General features: G+C 32.3%; 1 pseudogene; it reads left to right on the forward strand.

Annotated features, from left to right (window-relative positions):
• The first annotated feature begins 6691 nt into the window (after nt 1–6691).
• LOC120155872 lies at nt 6692–8648 on the forward strand (annotated as a pseudogene).
• Nucleotides 8649–11319: the final 2671 nt, after the last annotated feature.

Below are 11319 nucleotides of genomic sequence, written 5' to 3' on the forward strand. Positions count from 1 at the left end.
ACATTTCATTTTTCATATGATTTCATAATCATATGTCACTTAGCTTATAACACTTCTCTTGTGTTCATATGGCATGTAACTTATTGTCATCTCTTATTCTCATATGATTCTCATACATCAAGTATATCACATTCATATCACATATTCATATAGGCTCACGTTTTTTATCAACTATCATTTCATTTCATATATACACTTTCATATCACATAAACTCATATCTTCTTATCACCTAGCTTCTTTTTATATTATTCACATCATATAACTTATTGTCACATAATCTCATAACACATAACATGTATTATTCAAGTATATTCACAAGTCACATGGCTATGTCTTCTCATGTATTAGATTCACATATATTATTTAATTTTCTTCAATTCTCCTTAAATCATATGACTCTATTATTTATATAGCCTTTACACATGTTTATATAGTTGATATTATTTCTCATGAATTCACTTTCATCATATTCTCCTACGATTACCTATTTTATCTCATAACCATATGTTCATATAAGCCACATAGCACATACAAAAACATATCCACTCATATAATCAAACATACATACATTTCATGTCATTCACCTACTTATAATCAAGACTTCATGCAACTTTAACTATCAGAAATAGACTTATCACAAGTCCAATTTCCATATCATTCTATAAAATAAGATGCACTCACATGTGCCTCACTTGCTATCAATTACTCCTATGGCTTACTTTCTCTTCTTGATCAATTATAACCTTTCAATCATTACGGAACTTGCTCTCGATCGATATCTACACAATCATGTATACATATTAGCATTCTAAATACTATGATTCGATCCTTGATTTCTTAAGCTATAAGAAAGATCTACTTCTATTTTTCTTTTGAAGTGCATCGGTACACTCTGTAGTGTATCGATGCACTAATTACATTCGATATTTCAATTTCAAAGTAACTGTGCATCGGTACTCTCATGGCATTCGATGTTTCCATTTTTAAGGGGTGTATCGATGCACTTCCTGTGCATCGATGCACATTAAATTATTTCTGGAATTTTCCCTTGATGCATCGGTACATATTGAATGTGTATCGATGCACACTAGCCCAGAATTCCATTTCGTGCAAGAAAATCCACTCAAATCAACTCAAATGCTTCATCTTTCATCCATTTTCCTGTTCTTAACTCATATACACATACTTAAACCAATTTATATCTATATAAACCATCTTTAACCTCAAAATTCTATCCCTCATATGTAACTCAAGAATTATACCAACTTTGCAACATGTTTTAATTCCAATTCTATTGCTTCTAACTTCTTAATTAGACCCTTGACAAGTCAAATTCAACTTTAAAATCTATTAACTCCTTCTATTTCAATAATTCACTTAAAATCTCCTTTTACTTAATCTCTTATAATTTGTTCATTTTGGAGTTTTAAGTTACCATAAATCTTCTCTTGCTCTTTCTTATCACTCAAGAATCAAAAGAAACCATAAAATTGAAGAAACAAGCAAATTAAATCCAACTCACCTTATACATAAAGACATGGGAGGAAGAAGAAGAAACTGAACCCTATCTCTCTAGACTTTTCTTTCCCATTTACACGTGATTATCTCTTTTATAAAGAGATAATAAAAATCTTTCTTTACAAAGACCAATTTACCCTTACCTCCTTACATATTTACCAAATAATCCTCAAAATATTCCTAATTAAGTCTATGAACTTTTCAATCTTTCGAAATTAGACTTTAAATTTCCGAAACTTACATTTTAGTCACTAACCCCACTTTTGAGATATTACATCCACTTTCAACGCTAGAGTAGAGAAAAGCTACAGTAATACTCTACATCTAGAGTTGTATTGTAGCTGCACTACATATTATTATTTTTTTGTTATTTTATGATTTTTGGTTTTTTTACTTTCTTTTGTTATTTTTTTCTTTTACTTTACTTTGTTATATTATTTTCTCTTATTCTATCTTTTATGTTTTTTATTGTAATTTCTACACAATAAAATAAAAATTAAACATAATATAATAAATTCAAGTAGATTAAATTGCAATATAGATAAAAATACATTGAAATTAGATAAATAAACATACTAATAGTTAAATATTGTGAATAAAGTAGAGTTGGTGATAATGTAGAAATAGTACTGGAGATGAATTATTGTTTCATCTTTAGAGTAGAGATAGAGATGTTGTAGAGTAGAGATGAGGGCTGGAGATGACCTTAAGTTCTTTCTGGTGCTAAAAGAAGAGCAATACAATCACAATCCACTCCGATTTTCGAGTGTACGAATTTTCAGAACGAACGTGCTATGATCTGCCTAACGTAGCGATTACACATATAGAGACGAATTCGTTTCTAAGACAGTTTTTCACTTCGACACGATTCTAATTTTTTGAATTCCGCTGATTTTATTTTAAATTGTCATGTCAGTGCTATCATTATTATTTTGCAGTATCTATTATTTTCAAGAGACTCAACTGATTATCCCACCCAACATATCCTATCAAATTGTCCTGAAAAGCATATGCAACGTTACATAAATTGAAGAGGAGATAAATATTATATCTCTCATCCTCTCCAGGAGGATTATTTCAGAGAAGCAACCTTCTTTGAAGATAACTATTACGATAAAAGAGATATACCATTATAACATGTTTGAAACATGTTAAAAGAAAGGTTATTCTCTTCTTACATCATTGTGTCATGTGTGACTGTGTGTGGAGGAAATAAATATATCTTCTTTCTAACCTAAAAAGGAGATCTCTCGAGTTCTTCCTCTATCATAAAATTTTTTCTCGTGCTCGTGAATTTATTTGAATAAAATTCTATGTCCAAATCAAAAGAATTGAACTATAAATTATCAATTTAATAATATAATTTCTCACCTTGCCAGCCACCGTAAAACACCACCCAACGTGTTGTACATCAACAATAATTTTTCACAATCATAAAAGAAAGATCATAGTTGAATTGCGACAAAGCAAATTTGATAAGGGAAATCTCATATACAACAGTCTTAATATATTGTTAAAAAAATTGTTATTGATTTTATTGTTATTTTTTTAATAAAATCGATAAAAAATTACTAGAAATATTATTATTTTTATCGATTTTGTGATTATTGAGCGTTTTATCAGTTTTGTTAACGTATCCGATAAAACGTTATCAGTTTTGTTATTATTGAGTACTTTACCGGAAATGTTAAAAAACATTAATGTTTTAGGTAAAAATAATAATGTTTTAGGTAAATTTTTTTTACCGATTTTATTGAAAGAATAATAACAAAACCGATATTATATTTCTTTAACCGTATATTAAAACTGTCGCACAGTAAAATTTCTCTAAATATTACATATATTTTTATGTTACTATTGATAACGTTTATCTTCTGACATTGATAGTGACATTTATTTGTATACATATTTTTTAAGTTATTTATTTGAGTATTTTATTTCTTTTTTATATGATTTTTTATTATTTAATTCTAATTTATATACGCTAATAATTTTAAGAGAATAATCAATTAACATAATTTACTTTAATTTAGTTTTATAATTCTTCGTGTAATTTTATTTAACTAAAAAATAATTTTATATTTTATGTGTCAAATATTCTTTAATATAGAAAAAATAACATTTGATTTAATGAGGAAAATAATACAAGAATAGAGGAGAATCATCCATGAAAGTCACCAATCAAAGATCAAGCTTCCCCATCGTCATTGCTTACGTATGCAATTGACGTTAAATCATGATGGCTAACTTTAGGGCATGGCTTCACCTTCAATCTTCACCGTTCATTTCTAAGATTATTTTTTAGTTGTACTTAGGTTCTAAGGTTTTATCCGGACTAATTTAGGTCGACCGGATAACACACTTGACTTTGGTGAATATGTCTTCAAGTGGAGATTTTCTGTATACACAATAACTCGAATGTAAGGTCTTACTTAAACGATATCAAGTTAATTACCACTTGAACGAACCTATTAGTTATACAATTATTTTTTAAACATATAACAACATTTATTATTATTATTAATTTAATTTTTTTACAATGAATTTAAATTGCCTTGTTACAAAGTTGTATTCAATTTATTGATTAAATAATCATATTAATCAATCTGAAAATTTATTATAAAAATGAGTTTAATCCGTTCAAAATATCAAAATTTAAGTATTATATCTTTTTAATTTAATGTCTTATTTTATTAGACTAACATTTCATTCCACTATTGATTTATATAATAATATTTAATTTAAATTTCATTGAGTGACATCGATAGTAAAAAAGAATATTATTTTTTATAGAAGATTTGAGTTCGGATAGTTATATTTGCAAGGTTGAGTGGCGGATGTAAGTTTATGTGGGGTAGGCACGTGCCCACCTTGAAATTCAAATTTTTTTTTGATTTGATTAGTGATCAATTTTATTAACTATATACATCTTGAAATTTTATTTGTGTTCACCTCATGCAAAAAATTTATGTAGTTAATATATGTGTGCTCACCTTAAAAAATATTTTTAGATCTACTACTGAAATGATATATAGCCTTATTAAAAGACTTAAAAATATTTCGAATATATATTACTTTATAGTCATTAGAAAAAAATATTCGATTTAGTGATGGAATAAAATGGCATGAGAAAGGATTGGGGGAGTTTGTTGCATAGAAGGCAACTCCCACCAACTCAACAACTTGGGGTTGGAATTTGAGTTGGGGGCCTACATTTTGGACCACCACTGTGCACTGGGGCATCTGTCCATAATTTTAATATCTATGTCCCATGTTTGATTGTTGTCATTATTTGGTTGGCTCACACATCATGTTGGAGTTGGACAAATAACGTGTCAAAATTTGGATTTCTTTCTACTTCAATAAACATTATATAAAGGGCACTAATCAATGTTAAAAATAATCGTTTTTATTTTTAGAGATTACGGGTTTAAACACCACTAGTTACAATAGAATGATCAAACGTTTATTATCAAATAATTTAGAGTCTTAAGGAATGTAGTAACATAGTTTAAAATCCGAGAATAGATTTAGAAAGATTAAAACTAAGAAATTAATGGATTATATTGTTAGGTTTGTAGAGTTTAGAATATTTATTTTTACCAACAACCAGTTGGTCTAGTAAGATGAGGTACTAGGTCCCTTGAGCAAGGTCAGGAGTTCAAATCCTGACATTTACGAATATAACAATCTGGGTTAGGAGGGTCTCCCTCGCCTCTACAGTACCCGATCTAGATTAATCAATCGATATATCAGACACTAGTGATTAATTAAAAAAAGAATATTTATTTTCTAGTAAAATGTATATTAAATTCAAATTTTGCTAACGAGGTGTGATTAATGACACCCAATGATAGGAGATTTTGATCAAATCTTAAAGTTGGAAAGTTTTTTAGAGTTTTTTTTAAAGAAAGACTAAATATGAATGAAATAAAAAATTTAAAATTAAATTAATATTTTATTTAGGAAAATGTGTTTAATGACACCCACTGATAAATTAAAAATGTGTTCTTTTATGAAATGCCAAAGGAAAATGTTGAATGTACATTCAGAGTCAGAAGCCACCACCGTTGTGCGGTAGAAAGTAGAAAAGGAGGGTCCTAGGACCTGGAGCTGGCCTAGTTTCCTGCCACTCACATTCTCCAATAAAATACCTTCAATAATACACCAAAATTAATTAAATAAACTAATAATACAAACCCTTAATTAATCTGAATTAATTTGAATTGTACAAGTAATTTTAATAGTTGAGTGTCTCAACAAATTTTTTTACATATACAAAAACTTAAATTTAAAATTTTATTTAAACGATATCAATATATTTTATCACTTAAACTAATTACGTTCATCTTATTGTTCATAAAGAAAGAAGGTCAATTCAATTTGTTGCATCCAATGGGTCCCTTCTACTCTTGGGAGTCTTTTGTCTCCATTTAGCCTCCACCCTCCTTTGTCCAAGACTTAAGATGATGGGGTTAAATTATGGATAAACTACATATTAGTCATTCAACTATTTTCAATAATGAATGCAATTTGATTTTAAGGTGAATATGTACACGTTTTAAAATTTAATTTTTCTTTAGTTAATTATTTATTTTAATAAGTGTACTCATTTTGAAATTTTATTTTTCTTGACCAGTATGAAAATCATGTATTAGTAATATATGTATGTCCATTCTAAAAAATATTTCTAAATCTTACCACTGACTATTCTTATAGTTCTATTTCGGTCACTCAATTATTTTTTTTCAAAAACACATCTAATATTACGTTTTTATTTCATTTCGATCATCTACCGTTAAAAAAAATAAAATTGCTGACATGATAATTTTTTTTATTTTTTAGTGATGACATAATATTACCTTATGATCATATATTAATATCATTGTTAATTTCTTAACGGTAGAAGATTAAAATAAAACCACATAAATAATTGAGTGACTAAATATATAATTTAACCTTAAATTATTGAAGTTTTAAGCCTCCAAGTAAACTCAAATCAAACCGTCAAAAAGTTTTCGTTGATCGATTGATTGATGGGGTTGACTTCTCCTTGTCTCTGTCTTTGCCCCACTTGGCATTAGCAAACTGTAATTTGTCCTCTTTGTTGAACAAAGTATTACAGTAACCATTTTTCTGAGCCTCATTTTGCTGATAAATTGGGTGGGGTCCAAGCTTATTTCTCCTACTCCCCGTCTCTCTTTAGAACCTTGAAATTGGAACCAACAGCATCTGAAGCTATCTTGAATATGGTATGTTCTCTCCTGGTTACTGTTGTTACCCTTTGGTTTAAAGTTTTGATTTTTAATATTTGGTAGCTCTAAAGATTGGGGTTTTCTCCTTTCTTGTGTGGGTATTTAGGAGCATGGTGAGATGTTTTCTGGAACTTCAAAACTGAGTTTTTGGGGTTTTGGTTCATTCTAAATACAAGGCTTATGGGATATTGAGGTTGTTTTTCTGTTTTTCTGCAATTCTAAAGAGAAAAAAGGCAGCTTTCTGTCATTTTAATTGTGAAAAAGAAAAGGGGTTGCTGGATTTCATGAGTAAATTTGGTGTGTGAAATTTGGTTCTTGTTTCCTTGCATGCTTATGGTACCAAAATAGTATTATTTTCTGGTGATTTGTTGTTGAAATTTGGAATTTTGCAGAATTGAGTAAAAATTGGATCTTGATATTCAAGGCCAAACAATGGATCATAAAGACAAATGTTTTACTACCAGTTTCAGAACTCAAAATCAGCAGAAATGGGAAGATCCCTCCATTTTGGATTACAGCAGGAGGATTGAACCACAGTGTGACCCTAATCCCCAAATCAAACTCCCTGACCCTCTCAATGAGCTGCTTCAAGCCAGCAAGGTCCAAGACTTTGATCCAACAGCAATGCTAAACAATCTCTCGTTCTTGGAGCAGAAGATCCATCAGCTTCAGGGTCTGGTGCATTCAATCATCGGAAGAAGGGTGCAACCATGTGAACTTGTAGCTCAGCAGCAGCTTCTGGTCACCGCCGATCTCACTTCGATCATCGTTCAGTTGATATCGACCGCTGGTAGTCTTTTACCTTATGTTAAGCATGCACAGAGTGCACCTTCTGCATCTCTTGGACAGTTTCAGCCACAAAATGGTGGTCGTTGTGGCGGTGGTGGAAGCGGTGTCTCCGAGCTGCAAAACTCTGTTGATATTAGTACTAATGTGGAACATGAATTGAAAGATGAGGAAGATGGTGAGGAATTAGGGGAGCATCTTTTTCCAGGGACATATGAGATATTGCAGTTAGAGAAGGAGGAGATCCTTGCACCCCACACTCATTTCTGCACCATATGTGGCAAGGGTTCAAGCGAGATGCGAATTTACGGATGCACATGAGAGGGCACGGAGATGAGTATAAAACGCCGGCAGCACTCGCGAAACCCAACAAAGAATCCGGCTCTGAACCGGCTCTCATCAAGAGATATTCGTGCCCTTTCGCCGGTTGCAAGAGGAACAAGGATCACAAAAAGTTTCAGCCTCTGAAGACCATCTTGTGTGTCAAGAACCATTACAGGAGAACCCACTGTGACAAGAGCTTCACTTGCAGCAGATGCAACACCAAGAAATTCTCGGTCATTGCCGATCTCAAGACTCACGAGAAGCATTGCGGTAAAGATAAATGGATTTGCTCGTGCGGCACGACATTTTCGAGGAAAGATAAGCTGTTTGGTCATATTGCTCTCTTCCAGGGACACACTCCAGCAATCCCCTTGGATGACACTAAAGGATCCACGGGGACGTGTGACCCGGGCGATGGCGATGAAGCCACGGATAAGGCTGGAACCATGAATATGTTCAACTTTTCGTCGAGTGTGAATGTTAAAGGGAGCATCAACGATCCTGCCTGTTGTTTCTCACCTTTGAACTTTGAGACATGTAATTTCAGCGGGTTTCACGAGTTCCATCGACCACCATTTGACGATTCAGAGAGTTCATTGGCATTTCTCCTCTCAGGGTCTTGTAGTTACACTCACGAGAGTGGATAATAATAATAATACTAATACTAATAATGTTGGCAGGTCCTGGCTATTGTTTCTGTACTAGATTTGTATGGTAAGGCAGCCTTATGTACTTAGTTGTTTAAATAAAATGCTTAATTCAAAGGAAAAGAAAGTTCTTCGTTGGTTCTTCATTACGACGATCTAGATCTGCCGATGCCCAAATTTAAAAATCCAATCCGATCAACTTGAGCAAGTAAGAGGAGATAACCCGAACCTGAAATAATCGAAAATCTAAAACAGGAAGTTGAAATGGAACAAAATAAGATCCGAACTCAAAATTGACCCGAACCAAACTTCAAAACCCGAATTGAATGAAAAGTATTGAAATGGATGTCAATGAAAATATGCTTATGTCTCAATTGGTGTTAAAACCAACTCCTTTGAATAGGGTATGTTTTGGCTGCATGAACCATCCGAGCTAAACTCCCGATAATTCGAATCGGATTTCTGCCATCTTTCTTGTCTGTTCCCCCCATTTCCAGCTTCTTATCATCTTTCTCAGTCCTAATTTCCCTTATGCAATTAATAAATGCATATGCTACTGAACTAGGAAAGGGCAGTAACACAGCACCAGGCAATTTCATTCCTGCTTGTTGCGGGAAAGCCTTGCACGGTGTCTGAGTTCGGCCTTTTTCCAACGAACTATTAGGTAACACATGCAAAACAGTGTTTATCTGCCGAAAGTATCACAAAGTTGAGGTTTAGAGGAATGGGGGAAAATTTTTCAATAAATGAGAGCATAGGATGAGTTACTCGCTGACCAAGATGATGATGGCAATAGTGAGGAGGTAAGAAAAGTCCACTCGGATCAAAATAGTTTTGGGTTGCAAATTTCTTCCAGTTGTCACCAAGTAATCTATTCAGCGACTCGGCAAAATATACACCAAGCACAACAAAGCATCATCATGCAAATAAATCAGAATTGCAAAGTATATTTGAAATAAATAGAAATCAATAGTACTGGATAAATTGATAGAAAGTAAACAGTAGTGATGTCTTCTTATGCTTATGTGCCTTTGGATTCAGCTCACCGATAAATTGCAAAGTATATTTGAAATAAATGGTAAAGCGCTACCCGTTATGTTGAAAGTGTCGGTACTTTAATAAGTACGCGTAAACAAGTATCGACACTTTAAGAGAAATAGATAAATATCCTCTCGAAAGTATCGACACTTCACATAAAAGTATCGACACTTATGTAATTGTATCGATTAAATATAAATAACATATCCGGTGTAAATATAAAGGCATAACTAAATTTCCTCTGAAAATAGATAGAGTTTTTGAAATCGAAGCGTAATTGTTGCTGCATTTCAGAAGGCGTTTCTACGTTGAAGTTTGTTATGTTTGTTGCTGCATTTCAAATCGAAAGGTACGTTGTTGAAACCCTAGTTTTTTATTATTACAGTAATTAGGGTTTTTATGTGTTGTTGTTTGGGGTTTTCGAAGTAAAGAAGCATTTGGGACCGATTACATGTAAAAAGTGATCTTCTAGGTAGATGATAAATATCAATACTTTTATTTAATATTATAGGTAGAAAATGATATTATAGGTTGTATAAATGTGCCGATACTTTGAGTATTGAGTGTTCCCATTCGTTTGAAGGAAATAGGGAGGTTTTGGGACCGATTATTATATAATATTATAGGTAGAAAATAAATATGGATCCTGTATATAATATTATAGGTAGAAAATGATATTTGAGGTTTGTATAAATGTGCCGACACTTGTTGTAGTGGCCATTCAAATTTTATTGAAGACCAACCGTTTTACCACAAGAGTGGTTATCGATTTTTGTATACAAGTATTTGATTTGATTTGCGTAAACTGATATATGAAGGAAAAATGAAGTCAATGGGTGGAAAGCAACCAAAGGGTGGATATATGTACTTCTAGTAAGTGTCAATTTCTTTTTGTTATTATTGTTGAAATGGTAATTGGATTAAAGTATTTAGGAACTTTAAATTGATTACAAATTTTAAATGTTGACAGTATGGACGAATGCAAAAGGATGAAGGAAGATGGCACACACAGCGGTATGTAAAATGAAATTGACATTGAGTATTATTTAGCGTTAATGTATTGATTAAGAAACGTTTATTCTTAATATTAGGTGAAAAAAGATGTGAGGTCGAAATGGAATTCGATGAGTGATGCTCAAAAGGAACCTTACATCACACTGTCAAGGAATGATAGTAAAGAATACAAAGAACGGAGGAAAGAACATGAAAAGAAGGTATTCATTAAACTTGTAAATACGTTGATACAAGATATATAAGAACAATAACATTATATATTGTTAAAAAATGTAGGATGTGTTGACAAGGTGCGGCATAAAAAGGGTGTATTCATTAATTGAACACCTTAAAAAGAATGATCAGTTGAATATGCTGAGTGAAATGGGGTTTGGATCATTGATAGGAGTAAAGGATCAACCAATTCGGAGGGAATTGTGTCGATCCTTGATGGAGCAATTTGATGTCAAACAATGTATTGCTAAATATGGCAATTATTCATTCCCTCTGGGGGTATCGACTGCTGCAGCCGTCTTGGGGGGTACAAAACAAAGGCAAAAGTGTTGTAGAAGTCTGTAGGAGTAAGAACTGGAAAGCACTTGCCTCCAAATATGGTTCGAATCATAAGGTGACATATGCTGAAGTTGAAGAAGATATCAAAAGCGGATCTTACCGGGGGGATGAGCTGAAGGCCCGAGTTCTATTGTACCTTGCCGGGATATTTCTTTGTCCAACGGGTGATACGTCAACGAACAAG

This window comes from Hibiscus syriacus, unplaced genomic scaffold (assembly GCF_006381635.1).
Source record: "Hibiscus syriacus cultivar Baekdansim isolate YM2019G1 unplaced genomic scaffold, ASM638163v2 tig00111208_pilon, whole genome shotgun sequence".
NCBI lineage: Eukaryota > Viridiplantae > Streptophyta > Magnoliopsida > Malvales > Malvaceae > Hibiscus > Hibiscus syriacus.